Genomic DNA, 18,165 nt, shown 5'->3' with positions numbered 1-18,165 from the left:
TCCCTGTTGCCTGATAATCTGTCCCTAATGTGGCAGTACACCTCATTCTCCATGTGCTCCCTCAGAGCCTTCAGGCACCCTCCCTCTAGGAAGGCCACACTCTCTCTACCTCTTCCCAAGTTAACCACTCAGTCGAGCCCATAGACCCCAGCTTAAATATCCCTTCCTCAGGGTAACCTTTCTCAACCCCAGAATAGAAAAAGTACTCCAATTTATTCTCTTGTAGTCTCCAGTATAGCCTGCTGTACTTTTCTTTGTAATACTTTGCAGTTTATGATGAGATTTTTTTAACTTTAAAATTTTAATTGGCATATAGTTGATATACAATATTGTATAAGTTACAGGTGTACAACATAGTGATTCACAATTTTATACTCCATTTATAGTTATTATAAAATATTCGTTAAATTCCCCATGTTGTACAATATATTCTTGTAGCTTATTTTATACGTAATAGTTGCATCTCTTAGTCCCTTACCCCTATCTTGGCGCTTCCCCCTTCCCTCTCCCCACTGGTAACCAATACTATGTTCTCTTTATCTGTGTGTCTGTTTCTTTTATTATATTCACTGGTTTGTTTTATTTTTTATATTCCACATATAAGTGATGTCATACGGTGTTTGTCTGTCTCTGTCTGACATTTCACTTAGCATAATACCCTCCAAGTCCATCCATGTGTGGGTGCTCAGTTGTTTGAGTCGTGTCCAACTCTTTGCAAACCTACGGACTATAGCCCACCAGGTTCCTTGGTCCACGGGATTTTCCAGGCAAGAATACTAGACTTGGTTGTCATGCCCTTCTCCAAGGGTGCATGCATCTTTTCAAATTAGTGTTTTCATTTTTTTCGGATATATGCCCAGGAGTGGAATTGCTAGGTCATATGATAGTTATATTTTTAGTTTTTTGAGAAACCTCCATACTGTTTTCCACAGTGGCTGCACCAATTTACATTCCCACCAACAACAGATGAGGGTTCCCTTTTCTCCACATCTTTGCCAATATTTCTCATTTGTATTCTTTTTGATGATAGCCATTCTGTCAGGTATGACCTATATCAAATCCCTTATGATTATACAGTGGAAGTGAGAAATAGATTTAAGGGTCTAGATCTGATAGAGTGCCTGATGAACTATGGACGGAGGTTCATGACATTGTACAGGAGACAGGGATCAAGAGCATCCCCATGGAAAAGAAATGCAAAAAAGCAAAATGGCTGTCTGGGGAGGCCTTACAAATAGCTGTGAAAAGAAGAGAAGCGAAAAGCAAAGGAGAAAAGGAAAGATATAAGCATCTGAATGCAGAGTTCCAAAGAATAGCAAGGAGCTATAAGAAAGCCTTCCTCAGCGATCAATGCCAAGAAATAGAGGAAAACAACAGAATGGGAAAGACCAGAGATCTCTTCAAGAAAATTAGAGATACCAAGGGAACATTTCATGCAAAGATGGGCTCAGTAAAAGACATAAATGGTATGGACCTAACAGAAGCAGAAGATATTAAGAAGAGGTGGCAAGAATACACAGAAGAACTGTACAAAAAAGATCTTCACGGCCAAGATAATCACAGTGGTGTGATCACTCACCTAGAGCCAGACATCCTGGAATGTGAAGTCAAGTTGGCCTTAGGAAGCATCACTACGAACAAAGCTAGTGGAGGTGATGGAATTCCAGTTGAGCTATTTCAAATCCTGAAAGACGATGCTGTGAAAGTGCTGCACTCAATATGCCAGCTAATTTGGAAAACGCAGCAGTGGCCACAGGACTGGAAAAGTTCAGTTTTTATTCCAATCCCAAAGAAAGGCAATGCCAAAGAATGCTCAAACTACCACACAATTGCACTCATCTCACATGCTAGTAAAGTAATGCTCAAAATTCTCCAAGCCAGGCTTCAGCAATACGTGAACCGTGAACTTCGTGATGTTCAAGCTGGTTTTAGAAAAGGCAGAGGAACCAGAGATCAAATTGCCAACATCCGCTGGATCATGGAAAAAGCAAGAGAGTTCCAGAAAAACATCTATTTCTGCTTTATTGACTATACCAAAGCCTTTGACTGTGTGGATCACAATAAACTGTGGAAAATTCTGAAAGAGATGGGAATACCAGACCACCTGACCTGCCTCTTATGAAACCTATATGCAGGTCAGGAAGCAATAGCTAGACCTGGACATAAAACAACAGACTGGTTCCAAATAAGGAAAGGAGTACGTCAAGGCTGTATATTGTCACTCTGCTTATTTAACTTATATGCAGAGTACATCTTGGGAAACGCTGGGCTGGAAGAAACACAAGCTGGAATCAAGATTGCAGGGAGAAATATCAATAACCTCAGATATGCAGATGACACCACCCTTATGGCAGAAAGTGAAGAGGAACTAAAAAGCCTCTTGATGAAAGTGAAAGAGGAGAGTGAAAAAGTTGGCTTAAAACTCAACATTCAGAAAACTAAGATCATGGCATCTGGTCTCATCACTTCATGGCAAATAGATGGGGAAACAGTGGAAACAGTGACGGACTTTATTTTTCTGGGCTCCAAAATCACTGCAGATGATGATTGCAGCCATGAAATTAAAAGACACTTACTCCTTGGAAGGAAAGTTATGACCAACCTAGATAGCATATTCAAAAGCAGAGACATTAGTTTGTCAACAAAGGTCTGTCTAGTCAAGGCTATGGTTTTTCCAGTGGTCATGTATGGATGTGAGAGTTGGACTGTGAAGAAAGCTGAGCGCCGAAGAATTGATGCTTTTGAACTGTGGTGTTGGAGAAGACTCTTGAGAGTCCCTTGGACTGCAAGGAGATCCAACCAGTCCATTCTGAAGGAGATCAGCCCTGGGATTTCTTTGGAAGGAATGATGCTAAAGCTGAAACTCCAGTACTTTGGCCACCTCATGCAAAGAGTTGACTCATTGGAAAAGACTCTGATGCTGGGATGGATTGGGGGCAGGAGGAGAAGGGGATGACAGAGGATGAGATGGCTGGATGGCATCACCAACTCAATGGACGTGAGTTTGAGTGAACTCCAGGAGTTGGTGATGGACAGGGAGGCCTGGCGTGCTGCAATTCATGGGGTCACAAAGAGTTGGACACAACTGAGTGACTGAACTAAACTGATTCTGATAGGTGTGACGTGATATCTCATTGTGGTTCTAATTTGTATTTCTTTGATAATTAATGATATTGAGCATCTTTTCATGTACTTGTTGGTCACCTAAATGTCCTCTTTGTAAAAATGTTTATTCATGACTTCTGGCCATTTTTGGATTGGGTTACTTGATTTTTTTCTGTTGGGTTGTATGAGCTGTTTATACATTTTGGATATTAACCCTTTATCAGTCATTTCATTTGCAAATGTTGTCTCTCATTCAGTAGGTTGTCTTTATGAGGAGATATTTAAGTGTATAATTATTTATTTGATAGCTGCCTTCCTCCACTGGGCTTCCCTTGTAGCTCAGTCAGTAAAGAATCTGCCTGCAGTACAGGAGACCCAGGTTCGATCCCTGGGTTGGGAAGATCCCCTGGAGAAGGAAATGGCAGCCCACTCCAGTATCCTTGCCTGGAAAATATCATGGAAGAGGAGCCTTGTGGGCTGCAGTCCATGGGGTCGCAAAGAGTTGGGCACGACTGAGCGACTAACACTTCCTCCACTAAACTATATTGCACTATAAAGTCAAGAACTATGGCTATGTAGATTCACCATCATATCTGCAGAGCCTAGGGCAATGCTTGTTATATAGGACATGCTCAGAAAATATTTGTTGAATATGAATGTTGTTTCATCAATAGTTATTGTTAAAAAGAAAATGAATGTACTAACTGAATTCCTTGTGCTCCTACTTAAATCAGTCCTGGTCCCTATACAAGCACACTGAAACACTCTTCTGTTGAAGAAGTGCTCACAGTCCTTTAAAGCAATTGCTTTATTCACACATTCTTATCTGTAATATTAATGAAAGAGAACTTTTCAGCATAGGCCCCAATGTATGTATATGTATTTATAGATTTTATACATGTACTACTGTTCATATCTACTTTATATATTCATTATAATACATATACAATGAAAATATTCCAACACAAAATTGAAAAGAATAACAAAAAAATTGTTGGTGTTCCAATGCTTTCTTTCTGCACTGTATTGAACTGTTCGGTGAACTGCTCAAAATAACAGTCCTTCGTATTTGAGGCAATGGCACCCCACCCCAGTACTCTTGCCTGGAAAATCCCATGGATGGAGGAGCCTGGTAGGCTGCAGTCCATGGGGTCGCTAAGAATCGGATACGACTGAGTGACTTCACTTTCACTTTTCACTTTGATGCATTGGAGAAGGCGATGGCACCCCACTCCAGTACTCTTGCCTGGAAAATCCCAGAGACGGGGGAGCCTGGTGGGCTGCCATCTGTGGGGTTGCACAGAGTCGGGCACGACTGAAGCGACTTAGCAGCAGCAGCAGCAGCAGCAGCATATTTGAGTCTCTCATCTTTATGGGAATCTAGTTTATCTTTGTTCTTTTCTCACAGATGCTATTTTCCAACAGTTTAATTATCTCTGAAAATCCCACCCCCCAACCTATTTGCAAATTTTACAGGCCTTTTAATTTCTAGACTTGGACACCCAGTTCTGTAGTCAGAAGCTCATAACTGCTGAAGACATTACATATTTGCAGAATGTTGGAATCCTTAGAGGGTAATTAATTAATCCTTAGGCTTAAGCAAAATCCTATGTTAGCCTAAAGTCTCCTAAACAAATCCAATATTAAAAGAGTCTCTAGAGACTATTTGAAAAGCAACTACCATCCACATAGTGTAGAAGAAACATGATTACCACTAATCATGAGGGAACAGCACAAAGCAGATAGCTCAAAGTTTCAAAGTTCCAGCTGTGGGTTTTGGGACTCTCAGACTGGACTATTCCAAATGATCCATCATTGAGATCTGTCAAACTATGCCCTCCATCAGTGATGCTTCCATGCATAATGAAATAATATAATCCTATCTTTGTAGCATAGTTACACACACATACACACACACACATACACAACTTTTCTATCAAAACTACAATCATACTGTAGTCGGTAGATTGAAGACTAAAGCAAAATTGTCTCTAAATACTGAAGAAAAGGTTACCTTTGGAGAGTGACACACACATGCAAAAATCAGCATTCAGTGTATGAAATCTATTTCATCCAAAAGAGCCCAATCATGATTCAGTTTTAAATACATTGATATGGGCTTAAAGAAGACATAATTTGAATGTGATTAGTATAACAGAAAAGCCTGATGTTGTGTCCATAAGGTGCTTATGAAGAAAAGAGTTTCATGAAGGGGTCAAATCATACTATTTCTCTTCCTGGAGAGTCACAATGCATATTAGAACACTAAAGGGTGTTGAAATCTTATGAAATCAATGAAGAAAGCATTTTTTGAAAACAAAACTTCTGAGACCACAAATCCATTTTGTTTATTGAACAACTGTTAACAGGACTAATATACTTCAAAATCCAAGTTGGCAACTACTGTATTAATTGTACAAAGTTGTAATGTGGTAACAAAACATTAGTAGTAATAAGAGTGTAGTCGTTGAGTTGTGTCTGACTCTTTGTGACCCCATGAACTGTAGCCTGCCAGGCTTCTCTGTCCTTGGGACTCTCCAGGCAAGAATACTAGGGTGGGTTGCCATTCCCTTCTCCAGGGGATCTTACCGACCCAGGGATTGAACCCATGTCTCCTGCATTGCAGGCAGATTCTTTACCATCTGAGCTACCAGGGTTGCCCTAACAGAACATTGGTTTGCCTTAAATATGGATGATAGTATATATCATCTTGCTTGGCCACCTAGATTGATTTATAGTGGCTTCCTGGATACTTGTGCTATGAAAGATTCTAAGGTGCATATAGCTCAGTATAAAAGAGTGATTAGTTAGTGGTGACTACCATAGATGAGGCAATGTGTTTGCCATCCTTGGCCTAGAGTATTTACATGGCAGCTATACATTCCAGATTTCCAGATACATCCAATTTTGAGCATTTTCTTCTGTTGTTCCCATATTTGCAATACTTATGGGACCATCTGATGTTTTATTCAGAAAATATAGTAACATAGACTGTAAAAGGAAACTGGGAAATAAGAATTTGTCAATATTTACCTATCATTTGTCCAAAAGCAAGTCACTGGATCTGGTGACACAGTAAAATTTTTATCACTTGGCATGTGAATAATCTTGCAGAATTGGGATGTTTTGCCAGGTTTTCCATAGCCTGAAGGAAGGATCTGTGAAGATAATCTAATTATTGAAAACATTAGTATGAACTCAGTATTATTATTTTTTAAATGTATGTATTTTCAAGCTCTGCTCACTAAAAACATTTCAAAACAATGTAAATGCTAAAGAGCACCACTAGTGCCCAGATTGAGATTATAAATATCATTTACCAATGAAAGGAATCAGGGTTTCTTAGAGAAATGGCTGATTCTAGGTCTGCGGCAAGATATATCCAATGAACTTGGAATATCTTGCCACACCAGATAGCAAAGAAGTTATGGAGGCTGTGAGATAATAGAAAATATGTTTTGGCCTCTGTTCCTAGTTCCTGGCACAGAACGCCTAAAGCCATTGTAAATTCTTGAGTGATAAGAATGCTATCTTTCGTTCTAATATTTGGTCTTTGACCCTGGTTCCTGAATAGGCTCCTAAATCCCTTAGAATTTCTTGAGTGATTGGAGTATCTTTTGTTCTAATGAGGCAACTCTGGGTGGGTTCTTGTATAGCTCCTGGATGGGGGCTGATCTCCAGAAAGACCAAGCTATAACTAGAAGCTTGGAATATCAGCCCCATCCTCCACTTCTCTAGAGATGGGAGAGGGACTAGAAATGGAGTTAATAACTGATCATGCTTATGTAAAGAAGCATCCATAAAAATACCCCAAATTACGGGGTTTGGCAGTTTTCCAGGTTGATGAACACATTCACATATGGGAGAGTAATGCACTCCAGCTCCACAGGGACAGAGCTCCTCCATTCAGGAGCCTCCCAGACCTTGCCTTATGTATCTCTTCTTCTGACTGTTCACTGTATCTTTTTTTATCATATCCTCAAATTTAAACTGGTAAACTTAAGTGTTCCCCTGAGTTCTACGAGCTGCTCTAACAAATAATAAAATTCAATGAGGAGGAGGTCATGGGAACCTCTGTTTTATAGCTGATTGGTCAGAAACAGACAACAGTTTGGACTTATGATTGGCTTTTTCCCTATACAGGCACACTACTAAGGTTGTGCCAAAAGGACTTAGGAGCCAAACCGAAGAGAGTCTCACTGGCCAAGATGAAGCAATTTGAGCATCAGTAAACACAATAATTGGCTTCCGGGTGGTATAGTGGTAAATAATCCACCTGCCAATTCAGAATATGCAAGAGATGCAGGTTTGATCCCTGGGTTGGGTAGATCCCCTGGAGTAGGAAATGACAATCCATTCCAGTATTCTTGCCTTGGAAATCCCATGGACAGAGGAGCCTGGCAGGCTACAGTTCATGAGGTTGCAAAGAGTCAGTCAGACACGACTGACCATGCATGGTACAGCAGTAAACAATAACTACAGTGGATTGTAATGTATCAAATGTGTTTACATGAATGAATTCAGGACGATGCTTAAAAATGTAACTGGTCAAAAAATGTCAACAAAAAACTGGTCAACTTGGAGAAAGTTATGAAACCAGCTCATTATTTTAAAACTGGTAAACAAAATAAAGAATCTAATGTTTAACCTGCCTTTCTAATATACATTCTTTCTCTGTGAAATCAAATAGTTCATTAGAAAGTGTTTCAGTAGAAGATTTCCACCTAATAAATTAAGAAAGAATAATAGAATTTTACAATGGCTAATGAATTAATGGATCTAGGCAGTAATCATCAGTGTCTGCTAATATTAAGAGTAATATCCAAATATCTGACTCAATGGAAAGACAAAGCAGTGTCTATGAAGCATTTTTGCTAAAAAATAAAATTTGATCAAGCCTTTAGATATAATTATGAATTTTTAGGAAAAAGGACAAAGATGTTAAATAACATCACAAGAATGTAAGCAAGAACGTGTAAAACAAGTTTAGAGTCAGGATGTTGGAAAGGGGAACTCTACAGAAAACAGGATGGTTTCTTCAACAAATAAATTGCAAGACAGAATATGAAAATTGTATTTAGGAGTAATTTTAAAAATAAGTGCAAAACTTATACTTCTAAAAACAACAAATGTTGAAAGAAATTAAAAAGATCTAAATAAATGGAAAGACCTCCAATGTTTGTGGATCAGAAGACATAATATTATTAAGATGGTTATACTCTCCAAATTGACTACAAATTCAGTGCAATCCCTATCAGAATTCCTGCTGGTGTTCTGTAGCTATTTACAAGCAGTTCCTAAAATCCATATGAAAATTTTGTAAGTTTACAATTTATTCACTGGCTATCATGAGTTTGGTTCTGGAACCTGGAAAACTAAGGGTACTACCCACATCTTGCCTGTTCACTGTAGCCGTTTTACCTTTTGAAGTTCCCCTTATATAGAAAACTCACTTCCCCCTGCTATCTTCAGAATTCAATATATAGACTCTTGGTTTTGGCAGGGCTATTAGATAGACTGATTGAATCCACTGATTCCCAAACTTAGCTGCACATCAACATCACTTCATCAACATCACTTAGAGGAATTAACAAAAGTGTTGATTTCAAGTCCCTGACTTTGAAAGCTCTGCAGTGGGGCCCTCAAATGTATGTTTTTAATAAGTTCCCTGTGTGATTATGATAAGCTGGCCCACACACAAGTATTTAGGAACCGTGAACATTTTCCAGCCTCTCACCTATATGACTTTACAACCAACTCAATCCATTATTTAGACAGTTTACTTTGCTAGAAAGTTCTTTCTTATAAAGTGATGGGATTGGCAACCTGTGTGTGTGTGTGTGTGTGTGTGTGTGTGTGCATGCTAAATCACTTCAGTCGTGTCTGACTCTTTGCAGCCCTATGGATTGTTGGCCACCAGTCGCCTCTGTCCATGGAATTCTCCAGGCAAGAATACCAGAGTGGGTAGCCATACCCTCCTCCAGGGGATATTCCCGACCCAATAATTGAAGTCATATCTTTTACAGCTCCTGCATTGGCAGAAGGGTTTTTGTTTTGTTTTGTTTTTTACCACTAACGCCACCTGGGAAGCCCCTGAAACCTCTAACTCTCCTTATTTGGGTACTAGTTCTGACCTCAGAGATGTCAGTAGGTTTCTTAGAAGTGTCTTCTAATTGAAGGGAAAGTAAAATCAGAAATATAAGTTCCCCCTTTGATGATGGTGAGTCAGATCAGATCAGATCAGTCACTCAGTCATGTCTGACTCTTTGCGACCCCATGAATCGCAGCATGCCAGGCCTCCCTGTCCATCACCAACTCCCGGAGTTCACTGAGACTCATGTCTATCAAGTCAGTGATGCCATCCAGCCATCTCATCCTCTGTCGTCCCCTTCTCCTCTTGCCCCCAATCCCTCCCAGCATCAGAGTCTTTTCCAATGAGTCAACTCTTCACATGAGGTGGCCAAAGTACTGGAGTTTCAGCTTTAGCATCGTTCCTTCCAAAGAAATCCCAGGGCTGATCTCCTTCAGAATGGACTGGTTGGATCTCCTTGCAGTCCAAGGGACTCTCAAGAGTCTTCTCCAACACCACAGTTCAAAAGCATCAATTCTTTGGTGCTCAACCTTCTTCACAGTCCAACTCTCACATCCATACATGACCACAAGAAAAACCATAGCCTTGACTAGATGGACCTTTGTTGGCAAAGTAATGCCTCTGCTTTTGAATATGCTATCTAGGTTGGTCATAACTTTCCTTCCAAGGAGTAAGCGTCTTTTAATTTCATGGCTGCAGTCACCATCTGTAGTGATTTTGGAGCCCAGAAAAATAAAGTCTGACACTGTTTCCACTGTTTCCCCATCTATTTCCCAGGAAGTGGTGGGACCAGATGCCATGATCTTCGTTTTCTGAATGTTGAGCTTTAAGCCAACACTTTCACTCTCCTCTTTCACTTTCATCAAGAGGCTTTTTAGTTCCTCTTCACTTTCTGCCATAAGGGTGGTGTCATCTGCATATCTGAGGTTATTGATATTTCTCCCTGCAATCTTGATTCCAGCTTGTGTTTCTTCCAGTCCAGCGTTTCTCATGATGTACTCTGCATATAAGTTAAATAAACAGGGTGACAATATACAGCCTTGACGAACTCCTTTTCCTATTTGGAACCAGTCTGTTGTTCCATGTCCAGTTCTAACTGTTGCTTCCTGACCTGCATATAGGTTTCATAAGAGGCAGGTCAGGTGGTCTGGTATTCCCATCTCTTTCAGAATTTTCCACAGTTTATTGTGATCCACACAGTCAAAGTCTTTGGCATAGTCAATAAAGCAGAAATAGATGTTTTTCTGGAACTCTCTTGCTTTTTCCATGATCCAGCGGATGTTGGCAATTTGATCTCTGGTTCCTCTGCCTTTTCTAAAACCAGCTTGAACATCAGGAAGTTCACGGTTCACATATTAGTAGCTTCTAAAAATAAGTTGCTTGTCAGCAAAAGAAAAAAAATTCAAGGTGGATACAATGTTCAGCATCTCTGTGCAAAAGCTTATTATTCTCTAAAATATCCAAACTTTCTTTTTAAAAAGATATATTGTGTTCTTGGATTAGAGGATTAATATTGTGAAAATGACTGTACTACCCAAAGCAATCTATAGATTCAATGCAATCCCTATCAAACTACCAATGGAATTTTTCACAGAACTAGAACAAGTAACTTCCAAATTTGTATGGATACACAAAATACCCCATATAGCCAAAGCACTCTTGAGAAAGAAGAATGGAGCTGGAGGAATCAACCTTCCTGATTTCGGACTATAATACAATACTACAGTCGGGACTGGCACAAAAATAGAAATATAGTCCAATGGAATAAGATAAAAAGCTCAGAGATAAATCCATGCACCTATAGGAACCTTATCTTTGACAAAGGAGGCAAATATAAACAATGGAGAAAAGACACTCTCTTCAGTAAATGGTGCTGGGAAAACTGGGTAGCAACGTGTAAAGAATGAAATTAGAACACTTTCTAACTCCATATGCAAAAAAAAGCTCAAAATGGATTAAAGACCTAAATGTAAGACCAGAAACTATAAAACTTTTAGAGGAAAACATCAGCAGAGCATTCTTTGACATAAACCACAGCAAGAACCTCTGTGAGCCACATCCTAAAGTAATGGAAATAAAAACAAAAATAAACAAATGGGACCTAATTAGACTTAAAAGCTTTTGCACAATGAAGGAAACTATAAGCAAGGTGAAAAGACAGCTCTCAGAATGAGAGAAAATAATAGCAATTGAAGCAACTGACAAAGCACTAATCTCCAAAATACACAAGCAGCTCATGAAGCTCAATACCAGAAAAACAAACAACCCAATCAAAAAGTGGGCAGAAGACTTAGACAGACATTTCTCTAAAGATGACCTACAGATGGCTAATCAACAAATGAAAAGAGCTCAACATCTCTCATTATTAGGGAAATGCAAATCAAAACTACAATGGTGTATCATCTTACACCAGTCAGAATTAGTCAGTTCAGTTGCTCAGTCCTGACTCTGCAACCCCATGGACTGCAGCAAGCCAGGCTTCCTTGTCCATCACCAATGCCTGGAGCTTACTCAAACTCACGTTCATTGAGTTGGTGATGCCATCCAATCATCTCATCTTCTGTTGTCCCCTTCACCTCCTGCCTTCAATCTTTCTCAGCATCAGGGTCTTTTCCAGTGAACTGGTTCTTAGCATCAGGTGGCCAAAGTATTGGAGCTTCAGCTTCAACATCAGTCCTTCTGATGAATATTCAGGACTGATTTCCTTTAGGATGGACTGGTTGGATCTCCTTGCAGTCCAGGGGATTCTCAAGAATCTCCTGCAACACCACAGTTCAAAAGCATCAATTCTTCGGTGCTAAGCTTTCTTTCTGATCCAACTATCACATCCATATGTGACTACTGATAAAACCATAGCTTTGGCTAGATGGACTTTTGCTGGCAAAGTAGTGTCTCTGCTTTTTAATATGCTGTCTAGGTTAGTCATAGCTTTTCTTCCAAGGAGAAGCGTCTTTTATTTTCATAGCTGCAGTCACCATTCACAGTGATTTTGGAGCCCCCCAAAATAAAGTCTCTCACTGTTTCCATTGCTTCCCCATCTATTTGCCATGAAGTGATGGGACCAGATGCCATGATCCTAGCTCTTTGAATGTCGAGTTTTAAGCCAATTTTTTTCACTCTCCTCTTTCACTTTTATCAAGAGGCTCTTCAGTTCTTCATTTTCTGCCATAAGGGTGGTGTCATCTGCATATCTGAGGTTATTGACATTTCTCCTGCCAATCTCGATTCCAGCTTGTGCTTCATCCAGCCTGGCATTTCGCATGATGTACTCTGCAGCAAGCAGGGTAACAATATACAGCCTTGACATACACCTTTCCTGATTTGGAACCAGTCTGCTGTTCCATGTCCAGTTCTAACTGTTGCTTTCTGATCTGCATATAGGTTTCTCAAGAGGCAGGTCAGGTGGTCTGGTATTCCCATCTCTTTCAGAATTTTCCACAGTTTATTGTGATCCACACAGTCAAAGGCTTTGGTATAGTCAATAAAGCAGAAGTAGATGTTTTTCTGGAACTCCATTGTTTTTTCGGTGATCCAATGGATGTTGACAATTTGATTTCTGGTTCCTCTGCCTTTTCTAAAACCAGCTTGAACGTCTGGAAGTTCACAGTTCACGTACTGTTGAAGCCTTGCCTGGACAATTTTGGGCATTACTTAGCTAGTGTGTGAGATGAGTGCAATTGTGCGGTAGTTTGAGCATTCTTTGGCATTGCCTTTCTTTGGTATTGGAATAAAAACTCACCTTTTCCAGTCCTGTGGCCACTGCTGAGTTTTCCCAATTTGCTGGCATGTTGAGCACTTTCACAGCATCATCTTTTAGGACTTGAAATAGTTCAGCTGAAATTCTATCACCTCCACTAACTTTGTTCGTAGTGATGCTTCCTAAGGCCCACTTGACTTGGCATGTCAGAATGTCCTGCTCTAGGTGAGTGATCACACCATTGTGGTTATCTGGGTCATAAAGATCTTTTTTGTATAGTTCTTCTGTGTATTCTTGCCACCTCTTCTTAATATCTTCTGCTTCTGTTAGGTCCATACCGTTTCTGTCCTTTATTGTGTTCACCTTTGCATGAAATGTTTCCTTGGTATCTCTAGTTTTCTTGAAGAGATCTTTTTGGCCATCATCAAAAAGTTTATGAATAATAAATGCTGGAGAGGGTGTGGAGAAAAGGGCACCCTCTTGTACTGTTGGTGGTAATGCAAATTGATATAGCACTATGGAAATTCCTTTAAAAACTAGGAATAAAACTACTATTGTTTTTGTTCAACCATCCAGTCATGTCTGTCTCTTTGCTACCCCATGGACTGCAGCAGGCCTCCTTGTCCCTCACCATCTCCAGGAGTTTCATGTTCATTGCATTGGTGATGCCGTCTAGTCATCTTGTCCTCTGACACCCTCTTCTCCTTCTGTTCTCAACCTTTTCCAGCATCAGAACTTTTCCAATGAGTCATCTGTTTGCATCAGATGACCAAAATACTGGAGCTTCAACTTCAGTGTCAGTTTTTCCAGTGAATATTCAGGGTTTATCTCTGTTGGATCATCAAAAAAGCAAGCGAGTTCCAGAAAAACATCTACTTCTGCTTTATTGACTATGCCAAAGCCCTTGACTGTGTGAATCACAACAAACTGTGGAAAATTCTTCAAGAGATGGGAATACCAGACCACCTGACCTGCCTCTTGAGAAATCTATATGCATATCAGGAAGCAGCAGTTAGAACTGGATGTGGAACAAGAAACTGGTTCCAAATCAGGAAAGGAGTAGGTCAAGGCTATATATTGTCACCCTGATTATTTAACTTATATGCAGAGTACATCATGCGAAATGCCAGGCTGGATGAAGCACAAGCTGGAATCAAGATTAGTGGGAGAAATGTCAATAACCTCAGATATGGAGATGACACCACCTTCATGGCAGAAAGTGAAGAACTGAAGAGCCTCTTAATGAAAGTGAAAGAGGAAAGTGAAAAAGCTGGCTTAAAACTCAACATTCAGAAAACGAAGATCATGGCATCCGGTCCCATTACTTCATGGTAAATAGATGGGGGAAACAATGGAAACAGTGAGAGACTTTATTTTGGGGGGCTCCAAAATCACTGTGAATGGTGACTGCAGCCATGAAAATAAAAGATGCTTGCTCCTTTGAAGACAAGCTATGACCAACCTGGACAGCATATTAAAAAGCAGATACATTACCTTGCCAGCAAAGGTCCATCTAGTCAAAGCTATGGTTTTATCAGTAGTCACATATGGATGTGAGAGTTGGACTATAAAGAAAGCTGAGTGGCGAAGAATTGATGCTTTTGAACTGTGGTGTTCGAGAAGACTCTTGAGAGTCCCTTGGACAGGAAGGAGAGCCAACCAGTCCATCCTAAAGGAAATCAGTCCTGAATATTCATTGGAAGGACTGATGCTGAAGCTGAAGCTCCAATACTTTGGCCACCTGATGGGAAGAACTGACTCATTTGAAAATACCCTGATTCTGGGAAAGATTGAAGGTGGGAGGAGAAGGGGACGACAGAGGATGAGATGGTTGGATGGCATCACCAATTCTATGGACATGAGTTTGAGCAAGCGCTGAGAGTTGGTGATGGACAGGGAGGCCTGCCATGCTGCAGTCCGTGGGGTTGCAAAGAGGCAGACAGGACTGAGCAACTGAACTATACTGAACTGATCTCCCTTAAGACTGGCTGGTTTGATCTGAGGAGAGAATGGTATACCACCCTAGTATATGTGCCATGAGAACCTCTTGAACTGTATAAAAGGCCCAAAACTACCTTATGACCCAACAATCCCACTACACAGCATATACTCTGAGGAAACCATAATTAAAAAAGACATATGTACCCCAATGTTCATTGCAGCACTATTTACAAAAGCTTGGACATGGAAGCAGCCTAGATGTCCATTGACAGAAGAATGAATAAAGAAGTTGTGATATATATACACAATGGACTATTACTCACCTATTAAAAGTGATATATTTGAGTTGGTTCTAATGATGTGGATGAACCTAGAGCCTATTATACGGAGTGAAGTAAATCAGAAAGAGAAAGTCAAATATTGTATATTAATGCATATATATGCAATCTAGAAAGATGGTACTGATGAACCTATCTACAGGGAAGCAATGCAGATGCAGACATTCCTATAAAAGTATGGTGACTAGACAGGAAATAAATGCAAATATGCTTTGTCTACATTTGTAATGTTAACAGTCATTTCTGAAAATGGTTGATCTGTTTTGTTGTATCAGTGTATATTATGTTTCATTTTTGGACATTTCTCCCATTTGTCAGAGTCACAAAAAATTCTTACTATGTATTTTAAGAGGCTCAGTTCAGTTCAGTTCAGTCGCTCAGTCATATCCGACTCTTTGCGACCCCATGAATTGCAGCACGCCAGGCCTCCCTGTCCATCACCACTAGCCTCATTTAATTTGATTTCATTTGCAAATCTTGTGAACATGTTCTTGATTACATAATTCAGGTAATTAATTCATCCATCTATTCTGCAAATATACTTGCTTACTCTGTATCTAGCCTTGCTCTAGAATGTAGGAGTCTGGCAGTGAGCAAAAACAGTCATAATATCTGGTCTCATGAATTACAATGTAGTAGATAAAAATCTAAATGCTATAGTCATGTTGAAAGATGTGCTGGCAGTTTCTTACAAAACTAAACATACCTTTACCATCTTATCCAGCAATTATACTCCTTGGCATTTATCCAAAGGAGTGGAAAACTTATCTCCACACAAAAACCTGAACACTAATGTTTATAGCAGCTTTGTTGACAATTCCTAAGACTTAGAAGCAACCAAGATGTCCTTCAGTGCATGAATGTATAAATAAACTGTGTACATTCAAACAATGGAATATTATTCAATGTTAAAAAGAAATGGGCTATCAAACCATGAAAAAACATGGAGGAACCTTAAATACACATTACTATGTGAAAGTAGTCAATCTGAAAGGCTACATACTGTATTAGATCAGATCAGGTCAGATCAGTCACTCAGTCGTGTCCAACTCTTTGCGACCCCATGAATCATAGCACTCCAGGCCTCCCTGTCCATCACCAACTCCCGGAGTTCACTGAGACTCACGTCCATTGAGTCAGTGATGCCATCCAGCCATCTCATCCTCTGTCGGCCCCTTCTCCTCCTGCCTTCAATCCCTCCCAGCATCAGAGTCTTTTCCAATGAGTCAAGTTCCAACTATATGATATTCTGGAAAAGGAAAAGTATGGAGAACATTAAAAGGGTCACTGGTTGCCATGATTTTTGGGGGGCAGTGAAAAATACTTTGTATAATACCATAATGATGGATACATGCCATTATACAGTTGTCCAAACTGATAGACTGAAAGGCTCCAAGAGTGAACTCTAAGGTAAACTATGAACTTTGAATGATTATGATGTGTCAAAGTATGTTAATCAATTGTAACAAATGTACCTCTCTGTTGTGAGATGTTTATAATGGGAAAGGCTATGCATGTGGGACAGAGGGTATACCTCTGTGCCTTCCCTAGTTTTTCTTGTGAACTTTGAATTATTTAAAAATAAAATCTTAGTTAAAAAGTTTAAATATCTACATGCTATGATATGTATAGGATATCAACAGCATCAACAACATCCATTATTAGAGAGAGAAAGCTAGGACTGTCATATCTTGGATAGCTATGGAAATGCTTTAGAGGAGAATGGGCTCTATTTACATGGAAAGTAATTCAGTATAAAAATTTGCCATTTTCTGGAAAAAACAAAGTTTTAATTCCCCATCAAGAAAAATATCTTCCATCTTATGTCAGTACAATAATCCACTCAAACATTCAGTTCCTACAGTAGAAAATACTATGTGTAGATCCTTCCCTACAGATTAACATCAATATCTATAGTACATCAAGAGAGGAATGGATAAAGATGTGGTATATATACAAAATGGAATATTATTCAGCCATAAAAGGATGAAATAATGCCATTTCCAACAACATGAATGGACCTAGAGATTGTCATACTGAGTGAAATAAATCAGAGAAGGAGACATATCGCATACTATCACTTATATGTGGACTAAAAAAAAAAAGCTACAAATGAAAAGCGAAAAAGCGAAAGCGAAGTTGCTCAGTCATGTCCAACTCTTTGCAACCCCATGGACTGTAGCCTACCAGGCTCCTCCCTCCATGGGATTCTCCAGGCAAGAGTACTGGAGTGGGTTGCTATACTGAGTGAAGTAAATCAGAGAAGGAGACATATCACATACTATCACTTATATGTGGACTAAAAACAAAAAAAAGCTACAAATGAACCTATCTACAAAACAGAAATAGTTACAGGTGTAGAAAATAAACTTATGGTTACTGGGATGGGTAAGAGGGGGAGGGATAAATTGGAAGACTGATATTGACACACACATTACTATAACATAAAATAGATAACCAATAAGAACTTACAGTGTAGCACAGGGAACTTCACTTGGTACTCTGTAATGGCCTATATGGGAAAAGAAAGTGAAAGTCACTCAGTTGTGTCAGACACTTTGCAACCCAGGCCAAAGAGTTGAATTCTCCAGGCCAGAATACTGGAGTAGGTAGTCCTTCCTAATCTTCCCAACCCAGGAATAAATCCAGGTCTCCTGCATTGCAGGTGGATTCTTTACCAGCTGAGCCACAAGAGAAGCCCAAGAATACTGGGGTGGGCAGCCTATCCCTTCTCCAGCAGATCTTCCAGACCCAGGAATCGAACCAGGGTCTCCTGCATTGCAGGTGGATTCTTTACCAACTGAGCTATTAGGGAAAGTGCCTATATGGGAAAAGAATCTTTAAAAAAGTGGACATATGTATATATTTAAGGGATTCACTTTGCTTTACACCTGAAATTAACACAACATTGTAACAAATCAACTATACCTCAATAATTTTTTTTTTAAACTGTATACTACATTAAAGCACAGACTGCAAGGAATGTCAAGGGA

The sequence above is a fragment of the Bubalus kerabau genome, chromosome X (assembly GCF_029407905.1).
Source record: "Bubalus kerabau isolate K-KA32 ecotype Philippines breed swamp buffalo chromosome X, PCC_UOA_SB_1v2, whole genome shotgun sequence".
In the NCBI taxonomy this organism is placed as follows: Eukaryota; Metazoa; Chordata; class Mammalia; order Artiodactyla; family Bovidae; genus Bubalus; species Bubalus kerabau.
Note: the sequence above shows the minus strand (reverse complement) of the source record.